Raw genomic sequence first — 16686 nt, forward strand, 5'->3', positions numbered from 1 at the left:
CTTGTATTACATTCGTTTAATTTGTCTTTATTCCTAAGTGCACATATAAGTGAAAATCCTTTTAATTAAATAAAGTTTATAATTGACAAACTGATTGTGAGTTAGTTGCTAGAACCTCTTTTAGATAGATTAGTCCAAGATTTGTCCAAGTCACTTTCTCAGTGAAAACTCTCTGCTTACAGATGGATTTTGACAGTATCTGTACTTTTAGCCCTCACAGTTCAGCGGAAAAAGCAAGCAAGCAAGTAACTTGAAGGCTTTACTGGAGATAGTCATCTACTGGCCTCAAAGGGATTTAGGATCTGGGGGTGTTTGTTCTAGTATACTAGCTGATCTCTTTTTTTTTTTTTTTTTTTTTTTTTTTCCCCTCATACGATATGGAGAGAAAACATATATCCAAAACCTGTGGAGATTTAAGTTTTAAAAGAACTGATTATTTCAAGTTACTTATCTTAAGTCCATGTTTAGGCTTCTAAATAAGCAGTCACTTTTTCAAAAGTGCTTAATGCTCAGAGCCCCTGCTGAAGCTGCTGGATGCATAGAACTTTTAGTAGCATATGGATTTATAAGAGCAATTTTAGATACCAGTTTTGAAAATGTTGGCCAGAAGGCTGTTTGGTCAAGATCACCTTAGAAATTCCAGATCACTGGTATTGCATTTCTGCCAAAAAGATTATTTTAAAAAGTTGTATAATTACTGTATAGCATTTACATGAAAGTAAAAATATGCATATCTGTAGGAAGATAGGAACTGTTGCAGAGATCAAATAAGTTGTCCACTTAGTTCAGTAAACTCTGCTTCTGAAAGTGTCATATGTTTCTGAGACAGATAAAGAAGGCCTTCTGATGAACTAGTGTGGAAAAACTTGGCCATGGAGGAAGTTTCTTCCTTACTCTGTCATGGGATAATTGGCTAAGTCTTTGAACAATGTAGATACTGTTTTGCACTCAACTAGAATTCTGTTTGATGTAGCAAAGGATATTCTTACCAGCCATATATTATTCTTTTTTTGTTTTTTAATAGGCTCTTGGTTTCAGTGTTACTTTGTAGCTGTTATGTGATCTGCAGATTGATTCTCACATGATAGGAAATGGCTTAATTTTTCTGAAGTTTTTTTGTGTGGATATTGGGGAAGAGGTATGGATATATGTGAGGTTAAAAGTAGTATAGAAGCAGACAGAACTGAGTACTTAAGGGGACTCAGATACATGAATCACTATGGTATAAATTTATTTCCTGGTATCGCAGTTTTGTTAGCTGGTGGACATGTGTGTCTTGTCATTAGCAGAATTCCAGTGGTTTCAGGCTTGGCTGCAGTCATCATAGAAATATATGCTACATATACAAAATAGGTTATGAATGTTCTAGCTTCTGCACTTCTGACTACATTTACAAGTACTGCATTTGGAAAAGGATTCAGGATATGTTAGAAGCGTTTGAGTAGTGGGGTTGGTAATGGTTAAATTTGACCAGAAAATGTTAAAACTTAGTCCTGTTCTCACTCCCCCAACATTTTTGCCATGGACATTAATAGGATTAGGCCTTTTTACCTATACCTTCACTAGTGAATAAATAAAAATAGCAGACTTCTGTGTTTCCTGAAGCAAGCTGCTATCTATCTCTTGCCTCCATTTACCTCTCTTTAAGATAGATAACTCCCTATCAAGAGATTAGAATTTAACTGATGGGAAGAGGCTTTGAGCTCCTTAATGAGAAGGTCTTTCAGATTTGCAAAGCATGGTGTGTTATGTTTGGGGCTCACTCATTTGGTTTCTGCATTATGCTTCTCAGCCATGCTCTTGTGATTCACAGGTTGGCAACTGCAGCACTACAGCTTCTGTTCTGCTGTGGGGCTCCCTGTTCTAGATACAGCTGACTGCTCTGCTGGCCAGCCGTGTGTCTTCTGTGTGTGATGCCGGGAATTGTGGTGCTGTGTGGTATCTGCAGGGTTGTATGCCTCCAAGGGAGGCTCCAAGGAGCTCAGTTATCAGGCATATTCGCCAGAGTTGTAGCCTCTGGTCACAGCCCTTTCTTTGTCATGTGAACTGCTGTGTAAAGTCTTATGCAGGCGGCCAGTAAAAGTTGAAATGTCTGTCTTTTAGAGAGGCAAAATGCTATGAAACTCTGATTTGGGAAATAATTTCAGTATAGTCTTCTTCTGCAATACTTGCTACAGATTGGACTAAGCCACTGAGGTACTCGAGCCACTTGCATACCTTGAAGCAGTAGCTCCCAGCTCTTCCTGCATAGAGATTCTCATCTGACAACATGTTGAACATCTTTCCTCATATAGTTGCCCGATATCTGATCAGCAGCAGTTACGGCCAGTCCTGTGGCAGAAGGTAACGTGTTACTGCCTGCAGTGGCAACCTAGCCTGCTCTGCTCCCAGCAGCTGCTGCAGAAACGCAGTCAGGGTCAGAATCTGCACTTTCCTTTCAAGATGGGGAAGGACGCCTAAGGCATCATAGGGCAGGGAGCATGGGGAAGGTGAGCAGCGAGTGGGATAGGGGTGTGAGAGGATGGAGTTGGACCCTGGCTTTGTGGAGGTGAGGAAAGCAAGCAGGGGATGAAGCAGGGACCAGTACTATGATGAGGGCCATGGTAGAAGGGTGTGGAAGGTGAACTGTGTAAACAGGTGGCTTAAGTGGAATATGCATTAGAAGGATGTGAGGGTGCGGGAATGGAGAGAAATCTGTTTTGAAGGCAAGGAAGAAACAATACAGACATGCCTCCTCCTGTGCACATTTGGGGTTTCTCACAGGACTGGGAGACGTTGCCAATGCCTCAGGCCTGTTAGTGTTGGTACCTTAAGAAACTTCTGTATTTTTGGAACACCTCATAAATGTTAGTGAGTCAGATCTAGCTAAGACCCACTACTTAACAGATTTTCTGCTCTTCATTCTTAATACAGTAGTCCAGTCTTGGTGAACCTTGCTTGAATACTGTGCCCCGGTAGGATTGATTTCCAGCACTCCACCTTTGCTGCTTCTTTGATGGTATTTCCTACCTTTCACTCCTTTCTCTTTCCCCACTAGTGAGCAGGTGACAATACATTGTTAAATTTACTGCTTTTGCTTTGCTGTGACTTGTTGCTGGAAACAGAGGGCTGGAAAGGCTCAGCAGATACTGGCTTATATCCCAAAGACTCTCTGTCAGTCTCTGAATATGACGGATTTACTTGAAAACATCTAGTACGTACTGAAACCTACTGGACTGGCAGTCCTGGAGTGATGAGACTATCTTGAAGGGTCGTAAGGGACTCTGTTGCTTATCTCTGGCCTAGATTATTTGTGTGAACACATACCCTACTGAAATCCAAGCATGAAGATCTGTTTTCAGCCTAAAATTTTGTATTCATGAGAATTTATGAGAGCATTTTGCTATGCTTCATAACTCTTGCCCTTTCTATATATCTGACTTTTTCTTTTGTGGGATTTTCTTTTAATGCTTTGCCATTGATTTTAGTCATCCTCAAACCTTCAAAAAAAAAAAAAGAAAAAGAAAAAGCAAAAACAACAACAACAACAAAAAAAAAAACACCTCAGGAAGACCTCAAGGAACTCTTGTGGTCTTCTTTTCTGCCCAATGCAGAATCAACTGTATTTTTGTTACTCCTGACAGGTAATTGTCCAGACTGCTAAATTGTAAGTCCCACCTCAAGCGATCTCTTCCATTACCTCATTATTACCATTAGAAAGATTTTCCTGTTGCCTAACCTGAATCTTTCTTGCTACAGTTTAATTCCATTACTGCTTTGGGAATTATTCCCATTCCCATTGCAACAGTCTTTTATGTACTGGAAGGCTGGGCAACGTGTCATTTTTTGGCAGTTTTTCCATGCTGTTTATGGCTTCTGGATTTGTGATTGTTCATGTTCTTCTTTTCTGGGTATTCTTCAGCTGTTTCACATCTTGAAAAACATTGCCCATAATTGGACAGTTTGCCTCTTGAAACTTCCCAAAATTAAACAGAGCTGAAAGATTACTCCCTGTGTCTTCAGGGCTGCATGTCTGTTCTTTTAAAACCCCAAACGATTATTGACTCTTTGCTTCACCAAGATACTGCTGTCTTATATCAAGCTTGTGATTCACCATAACCCTAGATCCTTTCCCCCAAAACTGCTACCTGCTCAGTTGTATTTGTGTGATTATTTCTGCCTAGATACGGTATGTTACCTGTATTCCTGTTGAATATCACCCAGTGTCTTTAGACCATTTCTTTTGTTTGTCAGGGTTATTTTAAAATTTTATTCAGTCATCCCACTTATTTAAGTGTCCTCCCAGGTTCATGTTGTCTGCAAGTTTAATGAAAATGTTTTCTATTCCATCATCCAAGTTATTAACAAATAAGTCAAAAAGAACAAAACTTAAGGCAGAAATCCAGTTGATGTAGTTTTTTATTGTGATAATTACTGTGTGGATTCCCTTACCAAGTAGTCACACATCTGTGGAATACCATGACTGTGCTTGTTTCATTCTTAGCTTGCTTATATGAATGTTCAGTAAGATTGTCGAAGGCCAATATAAAGTCAAGATATAGGACATTTGCTGCTTTCTACAAGGTTTCTTACCCTGTTGTAGAAGGAAATTATGTTATTTTGACATGATTTGTTCTTAAATCAGTGTTGATTGCCACTTATCTTTTAGATTTAGGTGCTTGCAAACCAGTTTGAATCATTGTTCAAGAGTTTTTCTGGGAATTAAAGTTAAGTTGACTTGTCTAGAATTCTCCTTTTTTTTTCTCTTCTTTCTCTTCTCTCTCTCTCTCTCTCTTTTCAAGGTAGATACTGTATTTATTCTTCCAGTTTTTTTCATATCCTTCACAAAGTCTCAAAGATTGTTTCAGGCAGTTGTTTGCAGATGCTGGGATGAAATTCATCAGGCCCACATGACTTGAAAACTATCTAACTTAGCTAAATACTCTCTAATCTGTTCGTTCTTGCTTCTAGAGTGAAGTCTTACCCCTCTTCATGAGTATTAAGTGAATTATCCATTTCTCTCTACTTGAAATTTTTATAATGAAAAGTGATACAAAAAGGTGTTAAGCGTTTCAGCCTGCTCACATCATCTGTCAGGTGATTTCAATCTTCATTGATTAACAGATCCACAATTTCCTTCATCCTCCTAATGTACTAATAGAATGGTTTCTTCTTACTCTTGATGTCTCTTGTTAATTTTGTGCTTTGACCATTATGATTTTGCCCCTTCATGTTTGTGCTATTTTTTACACTTATCCTCATATATTCTGATATCCTTCTGCTTCCTTCAGGCTTTTTTCTCTACAGATGTCAGTAAAGATCTCATGATTTAGTGATGTTATAACCTTAATATTTTTCCTCTTCTTTCCTTTTGTTGTGTGCTTATGATTTTATTATAATTTTTTTTGAAGAACTGTTCTGTCTCCTTAATTTCTTTTTTCTATTAGACTCCCCATGGGATTTTTACCAACTGTAACAGTAGGTAAGGCTTCTATATTGTTTTTCTTTTCCTACACCTTTGTTTTCTATTTTTTCTTCTTTCTTTTCTTCTTTTTTTAATTTTTTCTTCTTAAGTTACTTGGGGCAAGGATTGTGTTCTCTTCTATGTCAGCTGTGTCTTAATAGATCTGCATTTCTTCTCTCAGTTCTCCTAATACATCATGTTCTTATCTTGGTAGCATTTTGGAAGTTTTGCAGATCAGTGCCATTTTGTCCCCATAAAAGTCCTCTGAAGTTAAACTCTGTCCTGTTTCTGGCCCAGCTTTGTGTGGGTCTGCTCTATCGATCAACTTTGTTCATGCTCATTTGCTGTTTCAGCTTATTGTGCACGAGGTGAAGGTTGAATGCTCTTTCCCCAACAGCACATTACTTAGTTAATAGCCATTTTAGAGCGTTTGAACTCTACATCTTAGGGCAATAGCAGATTTCAGTCCTTCTGAGAATGTCGTGTTGCCACCAATTTTTGCAGACTTGTCTGGGAGGAAATCTTCCACACAAGCGAATATTCAGTAGTCCTTGGTTTAGCACTTAGAAAGATACGATGGCTTTTGAAAGTGAATCTGTAGGGTTTTCTTTTTGTTTGTTTTGTGTGTGTGTGTGTGTGTGTGTGTGTGTTGTTTTTAATAACAAATCCTTGGAAAATTCTGGAGAAGGTCATATTTAAAGTGTCTGTATGATCTAATTTCTTTCTTTAATTCATTCAGAGACTGGCATTTGAAAACAGTGGGTGGGTACAGGTCACTTCACATTAAATCGTCTGAAAATAAGATGCAGTATAAGACAGCTATTCAGTCTCCCTCCATTGTCAGTGAAGAGGAGGAGAAATACCTCTAGATGGCCATTCATCCTAAATAGATTAAGGTTTTAGAGGGGATGAATGGCTCCCTGGAGATGATTATGGTAGCTTCAGCTAGATACTAACTTTTAGGAAGTTAATAGTTACGTTATGTGCATTCCAGTCCAATGCCTGATCAGACTTATCTGAAGAATGTTTCCATTACTCGTATGTGCAATATAGAAAGCTACATGTTTTTCCATGCTTTATCTTATTTTGTAGAGGTTTTATGTATTAAAACTTCCCAGAGTTTGGACTTGGTTTCTGGCCTCTTTTTGATGGGTCTTTTCTTTTGGGACCTCTCTTGAGCTATTTGATCTCAAGCATTGCCGATAAATACTATTCCATGTCACCTTCCTCACAGGCGCCATGAAGATTAATTAGTTAACATTTGCACACAGTTGCAAATATATTTAATTCTCTCTATAAGTTATCAGTATTTATATGAATGTTTTTACATGTGTTTTGGAGCAGTTCATCATGCAGCCACTAAAAATAAATGACCCTGGACAACAAATTAGACATATTTGTTGGTTTTTTGGGAAGAGCTAATGTCATTTTTGTGTTGCACAAGCTTCCCTCTCTATATCTATACAGCCGTAAGGTGTCCATGACACTGTATTATTCTGGCCACTCTGTTGCCAAAAAGTTGTCAAGAAATTAGTGGAGAATTCAGAGAAGAGCAACAGAAGTTAAGAGGCTGAAGAGATTGAAATATGAGCAAAGATTACAAGAATTTAATGTGTACAGTTTGGACTAAATGATGACTAAGACATATGATAACAATCTACAAGTATTTGAAGGGTGTAAAACATTAAGACAAAAAAGGAATTATTTTAAGATGCTCAAAGGGGTAAAACTCAGCAAGGAAAAATTTCAGTGTGAATCACAAAAACTTTCTGAGAATCACATGGGCTAGATTCGTGGAATGGATTCCAAAAGAAGGTGGTGAGAAGCCTACAATTTCAGAGAGCGCTGGGATCACACACGCACGCACATGCACAGACGTGCACACGTGCTCTGGTGACACCATCACTTTCTGAGCAACTGCTTAGAACAGTGTTGCCTCAGCTGAGGTCTGAGGGCTACGTGCAGCCTGACTGGTCCACCAGGCTGGCCTGCTTCACAAATCTTGCTTTTCTGAGGGCTCCTGAAGAATGATCTGCAGGCCAGAGCGTTGGTTCTGGTGGCAGCAGCCTGCCTTCAGCTGCCGTTTCTGTGGAGCAGCCCTTTTCTGTCGTATGGCAGTACATGTACCCATCCAGCTGATGAGCACAGCCGGATTCAAGCTATCATCAACAGAATAATTCATCCAATTCGTAGCTTGCTCCCTGCCGGGATGTGAGAAGTAGCCAGGCAAGAGGGTGTTGGAAAGGATACCACAGGAATCAGTGTGTTGGTGACAGTTTGCTCTTGGCAGCTGTCTTTCCCAGACACTCTCCTTACCTGGGACAGGCTGTGGGGAGGTCAGTATGGTTGTGCAGATGATATATATGTATGCCTGTAGTAAATGTGGTGGTCAGAAGGTCTTGCAGCCATCTTCTGATATTGGAAGAAGACAAATGGCCCATTCAGGAAGGATACTTAGCACTGCTAAACAGAGCAGTTCCTGAGAAACGAGACTTGAATAGGCAGAAGACTCAAGGAAAGAATAGCATTTTACAGTATCCTGGAAGAGGACTGGTATGACAAAGATGTCTGTAGTAGGCGTTTTCTTCCCCACCTCACCTTGCATTTCTGTGAGTTGGTGCAATAAAAAAGTGTTTTTAGATAGACTTTTTCCCCACAACTTCGAGCCCTCATTTGTTCATTCTGGTAAAGGCAGCAGATTTACATTGTATATTTAGTTTAATTAAGAGGTCCTTTATCATCCTAGTGAATCATAGTGGACTAATTTAAGCCTAAGAATATTTAACTGTCCTGACTGCTGTTCAGTAGGGATGGCAATTTTGCTTAATAGGGGCATCTTTACTGTTTACAGCCAGTTTTGCATGCTTAATAGCTCAGATACAGCCAGAAAGAGTGAGAACTGTAGTTCCTCTTCTGCCCTCTTCCTCCTTTTCAGTGTCCTGTGTCCAAAATCATCATGCTTGCCAGCTTGTGATGCTGGCATCCCTCCTGTTAGGACCGAACTTGCTCTCTGTTGCAGTATAAATAGTGCTTGCTTCCAACTTTAGAGCACTACCAAGTGTTGCATGCCTTCTGCGGCTCACTAGGAAGCAATAGCTGTATTAGAGGGTGTTCCATGTATATAAGGGTTTTATATTTGTGGCTTTGAGTTCACTGGGCAACTCTGCGCGCACATCTGGGGATAGGCCTTTAAGCTCGTATAATATTGGGTACTGGAATGTTTCAGTTCGGGAGTGGCTCAGTTTAAGCAGGTTGTACTTCACTGGCATGTACGGGAGAAGGAAAAGCAAATGCCATTCTTTGTAATACTCCAGATACAAAGCTGGGAGCATTCCCAACTTTGGTAATCTCACATTCTCTGGAAACCACTGGACCTGGAAGGGGAAACTGCACCCAGATGAGCCAGATGTGTTTTGAAATGTCATTTAGTTTGCTAGTCTGGAACTTTTGATTTGATTAAAGCACCTGGTCTGCCTCGTGAAAATACCTGGCTGGGCAAAACCAGAGACCATTTGGTCGGGTAGAGGCCACAGAGGAAAGCTGTCAGTGGGAAGACTGAAGAGGTGGGCCACTTTTGATTATAGAAGAGAAGATCCACAAAAGTTTTTGCTGACAGCATCTGAAGTTTGGCCTTGACCTAATAATTTCTTGTGCTCTTGAAAATATTCTCTTAAAGTTACATGACAGAAGGCAGGTAGCTGTTTCACTCTGACTCAACAGTACAGGTCTCTTCCCAGTTGAAAAGGTTGGGCTGTCTGCCCCAGTCAGGCTCTGGGGAAGCGTCTTTCCCATCCTTTCAGGAATGCCCCTCTGGCATGTGTGGTCCGCTACAGGCTAAACCCTAAAGAAGAATTCTTTTATCCTTTTGCATGTTGCATTTTGTTTTGAGTTTAGGTGACCCTCTTCTGTAACATCAGCCATTCTTAGTTTCAGTAGGCAGCCTGCACACATTAGTGCAAGTGTTGCGGAGAGGGATACAAGGTTTTAGGGCTGTGCTGTGTTACTACATATCATGTCACCTCAGTGGGTAAACAGTCCAAAAATAAAAACAGCAAATGATGCAAAAAGGAATCCAGTTATATTTTTATATCTCATTAAGTTTTGCTCCTCCTTCTGGTTTTACTGGCAGAGATATTAGGGGAGTGTACATCTCCATCTGAGAAGAGGTAAAAAGGTTTGCATTGGTTGTGTGTGTGTGGGGGGGGGGGGGGGGCTTTTTTTTTTTTTCCCCCCTTTGCTATGGGGATTAAGTGGGAAGGTGTTTAGGATCTCCCACGCCTGCTTCATTTGAGGATACCTTTATTTTATCATATATAGAAAGCATCTGTTGATTTAAGATTGGTTACCAGTGTTCTGCCCCGGGGTTCTTTATTTAGATACTCAGCTAAAAGGGCTACTGTCCCAAGCTGTCATTTAACATAGAGGGTTGCTTAGTATTGCTGTGAGCCAACAATATAGGGTATAAGTGGGTGGACTCTTTTTGGATCCCTGAACTTTCCCTGAGTGGTTCTGACAGATGAGTGGGGGCGGCAAAAAGATAAGAATCCACAACCACAGGCCTTTGGGTCAGCACTTGTCTGCCCAAGTGCCGTGCGTGAGCTGGATTTGTGTCTAGAAACTACTGGCTACAAGATTCTGTGCTCTTCAGTGCCCACTGTTGAATGTGAGATTAATAATTAATTGATGCTGCTGTTTGTAATTTTGGGGGGTGCTTGACTGCCTCACCCCACTCCCCAGGAAATAACTGAGTGCTGGCTGGATGATTGTGTTGGAGCCTGACCTGCTTGGTGTTCTCCATTCAAACGCCTAGCGCAGCCCAAGTCATGAGAGGCGGGGGCAAAGTGTATTACATGCCTTTGGTTTTAGTACACCTTGGAGAATTCCTTTCCTATCTATTTTATCCCTGGCTTTGTGCTGGGATCCTCCAGGGTGCTCAGCACCTATGTGGTTAATGGCTTTTCTGGAAATGAATTATGGCTGCCAGGAACGCTAAAGCCCTATCCCAGATATTCTCCCACATCATGTTTAAGTTTATGCTTGGGTAATGGTCCAGTCAGCTTTTCTGGCTTGAAATTGGGCCCTTGTTCCTCTGGGAATGGTGAACCTTTTTCTTAGGTTCATCTGTGGTAAATGTTTTAGTTCTGTCAGATTTTGTTCTTGAAAACAGAACTTGTTCTCGTTGTTTTTCAGACAGTAGCTATGGATTTGATAGAATGGGAGCTATTATGACTCTTTTTATAGCCATAATCCTGTGCTGCAAGAATTCTGTTTGTCTCATGTCCCCTACTACTATGTCGTTATTTATACCATACTTACTGGATCTGGGATGCATGCAGTAAGGGGCATGACTCCCCAGTGTGGATCTGCAAACATGATGATGCATGGAAAACTTCAGTTAGTATTTAATGAATTCTTCATATATTCAGTATGAGGACATTGCTGAGAATATAAGCCTTGGAAAATAGAAACATCAACTGATTTTTTTACTGCTTAAAGTACTGAACTTCAGCACACTTGAACTCAGTAGCAGGAAAAAAAAGTGTGATTTCCCTAAAGTCATTTCTGTAAGCCGATACTGTCAGATGGCTCTGCAAAGGCCAAAGAATGAGGTATTCCCAGTGAAAAAGTTAAAAATTCTTAATTAAAGAAACCCTTTAATATGTAGAAGTAGTGACTATTCTTTCTCTGAGAACACCAATGTTTCTGTCGCTTCACTGAAGGTGTCTTTGTACAATAGGCAAAGTCCCCATAAGGAAAACAAAACACATTGCATCTGGGAATTAAAAAAAAAAAAAGTATTTTCTTTGTTTCCAGTAACCTATACTGTTAATTCTAAAAATGAAATAGAATATTTTTCTAAAAACTTTGCACGCAGCTCATGCATTTCCATGGAATGTCCTTAACTATTCACTGACTCACTGCCTATTCATTTATAGCTAATATATGGCACTTTTATTGTGGTTTCTAAAGTATGGAGGTTATGTGAGTCAGATGCAGTTTAGAATAGAGATTATCTTTAAATAATCAAAAACATACTTTGCCAAAAATACTAAAAAAAAGAAAAGAAAGCATTCAGTGTTCTCAAAATATGAAGTGCTTTTTTAAAAAAGATTTTTTTTCAATAAAAAAGAGGGAAGAAATGTTACGTAAACCTAAGTGTTTAGCAGACATCCGTTTACTTCCTTCAAGGAGACAAGGGGTTTTAAGATTTCCAGAGCTCATGAGAAAGGCACATCCTTGAGTGCTTACACCAAGGACACGATGGAAGGATTTTTCCTTGAAAACTTTCAGCAAGAAGACATAAGGTTAGAGGTGGTATGAATGATAACTTTCTTCAAGATTTAATCAAGGACGATTTGGAGATTGTGGGGGTCTGGATCTCTCCTTAAAAAAGGAAAAGAAAATCCTTCTCTGCCTACCCTTTATTTTTACTTCTTCCTTCTCCTTCTTAAGTTGATTATGATTCTCATAAAGTTTTTCATTTATGATACAGTGTTAGTAAGGGCCGTTGTTAGTTTTCTTGCTGTGACTTTGAAGTTTTTTTGTTGTGACAGCTGCTAGGCTGGCATTTCCTGGACATCAGTGGTATTTCGTGATAGCTTGCTTGCTTCCCTTCTTTCCGATGGATTTTGTCAGAAAGGATGAGCAAACTGGCAGACCCAGGTTCCTGTATTTAAAAAAAACAGAACATGGGTCGTAGTGGGCTGTAGTTGAGAGGGATTTGGAGAGCCAAAGAATTATCAGCTCTTTTGGTAACATAGTCAGCAAAGTTTTGGTCATCTATAGAGAAAATCTAAGAAGTTGCCAGAGTTAGAAACACATATTTATCCTTTTGCTGATTTGTTTTTTTTAAGGGTTTTGGTGCAGCAACAAATGCTGCAGGCCTGCCAACCTGATACCAACCTAAGTAGAGGCTATATTATAATAAAAGTCATTCCACTATCAAACTATGCATTGACATAGCAAAAACATGTATCTTTGCTATCAAAACATAAAATATTTATTAATTAAAATTAAAATATATTAGCTTAAAAAGTCCAAACAGCCTTGCACAGAAATATTTTCAACACTATATTGTCTCTTATTTTTTGATTACAACAGGGCTTTTTTTCCTGTGCTGATCGTTTTTTAATAACCACAGGAACAAATACGTCTCAGTTTTGAGCTTTAATCTGGTGCTTTGTGTACTCTGATGACCTCCTAATCACACTCTCTGTGACATGTCAGTCTACTGCTGTGGAGAGCGGGTGATTTGGACTGTCATGAAAGTGTTGATACGCCCATATATCCCATGCACTTAGGACAGAAAAGTTCAAAGCAATGCATTAACTAAACGAATGAAATGCTATGGGAACCCATAATTCAGCTACCAGGTGTCCCTTTGCCAGTTCATGAGTGGTTCTTTATCTGTGTTGTGACTTTAAATGTGAGCACCAGGTGTGAAGATTTCTGTTTATTTAAGCAAAAACAAACACAAAATTTCAGAGCTGATGTAGATGATGAAATGTAAAGATGTGAGGTGGGTTTAGTAAATAGTCACAGTGCACATGTCTAAACAAAGAAGGAGAGATTGTAGAATGTGGTATTAGTTTATAATGCTCTCTTTTCATTACTATAGAACCATCTGCCTTTCTGGAACATTCCTTAAATTCTGGTGATCTCATTTCAGTTCATAACCTTCAACATTACATTGGTGTTTCCTCTGCTCAGTTAGTGGGATGGTCTAGATCACAAGGTAAATGCTGTCAACATATGCTGATCCTGAAATGGAAAACTTACTGCAAATTGTTCTTCACAGAAACTAAAAGATAGGACAGACTTTTATTATCAAAAGAAGAGTCTAGTCTACTCTGTTACTGGAGAGGCATGAGGTGAATATCGATCTGGGGGCAAAGATGTACTCCTTGGCACTGATACGACTTGCTCTGTGGTCTTAGATGGATTACCCAACTGTTCTGCCTGGAATGTCGCCTTCTGTAACAAGCAGATAAAGGTTCTTTCCTCCCTGGTGAAGATTACGAAGATTAGTTAATGTTTGTAAAGTTCTGCGAAAAAGCAAAGTGTGGTTAAAAAAAAATTTTTTTTGATATTCTCATTAAATTGAAGACTGTGTAAGTGAACACTTTCACCTTCATAATCCAGCACCTTTTATGTTCCTGTTCAATAAGTCAGGCATACATTTATGACATTGTGGAATTGGCTTTGCTTGAAGAAGGCATGGTCCAACATCTTAAATACACCTTTCTGGTTTTCCCCAAGAAACATCATCATCATTTAAACGTTCTTACTGAACCTTTCTCTTGAAAGTTTGTTTTCTTTATCATTTTTTTCTTCGGCTGTTCAGTTTGAGCAAATGACTAAGAGATTTAGATTTATGGGTCTGAATCTCAGTTCACCTTTGACTTGCTAGAAATCCTGGAGCAAGTCAGCTGGGCTCCTGTGTACTCAGTCTTGACAGATCCCCTTGGATCTGCCCAGTGCCCTACTAAAGAATGTGGCAAAGAATACAGAAAACTTGTCTGTGAATACAGAATTGAGGCCTTAAAATCTCCATTTAACTTCTCTGATCTGTAAAGGGGTACAGAGATGAAATCAGATGCAAGATCTGATATGTGCTCCTAAAATATGGAAACATTCAATGTTTAATCCTTGGCTTGCCTAAACGAATATGTGATGGTGGTTTTAAAAGTGGTGAATGTTTAGTTTTGATGCACAGTCTTGGAAAAAGGGTTAAAAGATCGGAAAAGCCAAACTCAGGATAGTGGGTCTCTTGTTTGTTTATTTTTTATTATAGATATATTTTGAAGAAAAGGAATTTGAAGCTCCTCACTTAGGCTGTTCTTGAATTGTGGTGTAGATGCTTTGAGGGTATAAACCACAGAGGAAGTTGGGATAAAATAGCTACTTAAAAAGAGATTAAGGGATTTACTGCAGTGCCTCTATGGGTTGTGATTTAAAGGGAGAAGAGCCCAATTTTTCATAATGCAGCTTCTTTTATTAGCTGCAGGTTTTAACTTCTTGGAAAGATTCTCACGTCTTTCTATCAGCCAATTTTGGGAGTTAATCCAGACCAGTCAACAGAACTGTACGTTGCACTTTATTTCTCGGTACTTTTGAAAGCTTTTTAGTGTCTAATCTGTCCAGGGTACCTCCCTAGTCTTTAGGTGGAAATGGTATTGGTGGGCAAGAGTAACAGATGACCATATTTAAACTACACTTTCTAGAAAGAACAAAAATTGGAAGTTGGTGTGTGGAGGGAAGAAGGCATCATTTAAACCAGAATTGAATAAAAAATGACGATTCCAGGTCAAAACACTCTTGAAACTTCTCTTTGAGGTTAGGGAATTTTGTTTTTTCCCAGCAGTTATATTTGGGACACAACCTGACCTTTGGCTCACAACTTGCTTTGCTAGTGATGATCAGTGGGGACACAGCATTGTCAATCTTTACTAATTTGCTGGCGCCATTAGAATTTTACAATCAAACTACTCAGCAGAGTATTTTTGTAGAAGTTCCTGATCATCTTTAGTGGAAACTGATTTCTCTGTGACAAATGGATTGAGGATAGCATGATACTGGGCAGGTGAGATGAAAAGCTGGGTAGTGGTATCACTTTCAGTAAGTGGAGGTTTTGTCATTAATCCCAGGGGAACAAATGATATGCCAGTTGGTATATGTTTGTGTTTGAAATGTTTTTCTCAATTACGTATCTAACTAACTTGTATGAAAAATACTTAGATCTTCCTTAAATTTTCTCTCACAAAAGCCTGACTCTAGAATTGTTCTCCATTTGTACACATACGATTTTTCATTTCCAGCTGTCAGCCTAGTATTTCAGTAGTAGATTCAAACATGCCAGAAGTTCTTATAATCCATTTTCAATAGTGGATCATGCCCTCTGAATTTCTGTGAGGCTTGATTTGACTTAGGATCTGAAATACCCAAAGTAACTTTTGAAAATGAGTTGTAGATGCCTAACTGCATGCACAGTTTGGAAATTATATATTGTGGCTGATTTTTTTCTCCTAAGTGGAAGAGGACCAAGAGGTGAGTTTAAAGACCTGACTCCTGACCATCCATACAGCTTATTTCTTAGCTCTGCCTGTGGCTCTGCTTTGTTCTTTTTCAACTGTCCAAGACAAAGCTGCTGTAGAGATGGCTAGCTCTGAACAGTGTGGACATGAGCTACTCTGTGCCACATAGGCTTAGAACCAGGACTGGGCTCAGGTTCTTTTGGTCTACAGCTCTCTTATGTAGCCGTATAAGACATAGCCTGTGTGACTAGGAACCAGCTGTCTTGACGTGAAAGTCACTGAGAAAGTTAATGTCTGTTCTCCAAACTGGGTAGTGTTTTTGTGCAAGCAGTGGTTACCTGTGTTATCTGGAAGAGGTACAGTGCACCTCTTTGTCTTACAGGACTGGCTGGAATTGCCAGGTGAAGTTCCAGTGATGGGTATGGTAAATAGAATTTGGCGAGATTTAGGGTCCCAAGATCATCAGGAGTTTCAGTTCAGAATGGGATAGGCTGGGTTGGTGACACTGAAGATCCTACTGAAGCAAAGATAGTAATTAGTTCTCTTCCATGCCAAACGTAAATGAGGAATTGGTTCTTTCATGCACTGTTTGTAGGTGTGTTCTTTTCCTCAAGAAGACCTAACAACAGCAGATCGTGTTGACATGAAAGAAGTCTGTGGGCACATTCACTTTGGTATTACTGTGGCAATCTGCTACCTTTTGGGGATTCTCCACTGAAGTTAAGTGCTTGCCCTTGAAGACTTTTCTGATTGCTATTAAAGGTGTGCTGTGCTAATGAGCTGTGGGCAAACGAAGCTCTAGCTTCCTCCGTGGACTCTCCGATTCCAACATCAGTCTGGACAAAATAGATGGCCCAATAATCAGATGCTCTTTGTCAGCCTGGCTGCATTGTCTGGGATGATCTGTGCTTGCTGAGAATTTGCCGGGTAAGGCTGAATCAAAGTCTGAGGTTTCTATGCTGGCCCTCGCACGTCACTTCTGTCTGTGTGCATTTGGGCAGTTGTTTGCCCAGCCTATGAAGGGGAATGTTTCCATTGCCATGTTTCTTAGACTAGGTTCAATGTTCTTTAATGGGTTCCTTTGGAAGAAGTTCAGTGGAAAAAATGTTCTCTTTCTTTGGAAATGTTTAATAAACATTAATAAAAATTCATCACAATCCAACCCCCAGTGGTTTCTATCATGTAACTTTTTCTTATTTCTGTGATTTC

General features: G+C 39.6%; 1 protein-coding gene across 18 annotated transcripts in view; it reads left to right on the forward strand.

Annotated features, from left to right (window-relative positions):
- ZBTB20 (zinc finger and BTB domain containing 20) overlaps nt 1-16686 on the forward strand; it is a 518459-nt gene that overhangs the window by 48172 nt on the left and 453601 nt on the right. For 4 of the 18 annotated variants that reach the window (XM_064520280.1, XM_064520282.1, XM_064520256.1 and 1 more), the window contains exon 1: nt 11482-11748. The exons of the other annotated variants lie outside the window; for them this stretch is intronic. The gene's annotated coding sequence lies outside the window, so the exon portion shown is untranslated. Of the gene's footprint in view, nt 1-11481; nt 11749-16686 lie in introns of those variants that run through there. 18 annotated transcript variants of the gene reach the window in all.

This window comes from Dromaius novaehollandiae, chromosome 1 (assembly GCF_036370855.1).
Source record: "Dromaius novaehollandiae isolate bDroNov1 chromosome 1, bDroNov1.hap1, whole genome shotgun sequence".
In the NCBI taxonomy this organism is placed as follows: Eukaryota; Metazoa; Chordata; class Aves; order Casuariiformes; family Dromaiidae; genus Dromaius; species Dromaius novaehollandiae.